We start from the raw sequence: 213 nt of genomic DNA, 5'->3' as shown, positions 1-213 counted from the left end.
GCTTGACGCCAGTCAGAATGCCAAGATTGTGGTTCAGGAAGAGGAAGGAACGCGGCGACAGCGATAGGATTTGGGATGTTGAGGGCGACAATGGCGAGGTTCCAAACTGCATGGGGGACTAGTGGCTGGCTGCATGAGAAGGCAATATCCCTGGATCAAGGACCCACAGCTGAGGGAGGGAGCTTGAATCTCTGAAGCCCCGGCACCCACAGA

Source organism: Tupaia chinensis, unplaced genomic scaffold (assembly GCF_000334495.1).
Source record: "Tupaia chinensis unplaced genomic scaffold, TupChi_1.0 Scaffold000402_1, whole genome shotgun sequence".
In the NCBI taxonomy this organism is placed as follows: Eukaryota; Metazoa; Chordata; class Mammalia; order Scandentia; family Tupaiidae; genus Tupaia; species Tupaia belangeri.
Note: the sequence above shows the minus strand (reverse complement) of the source record.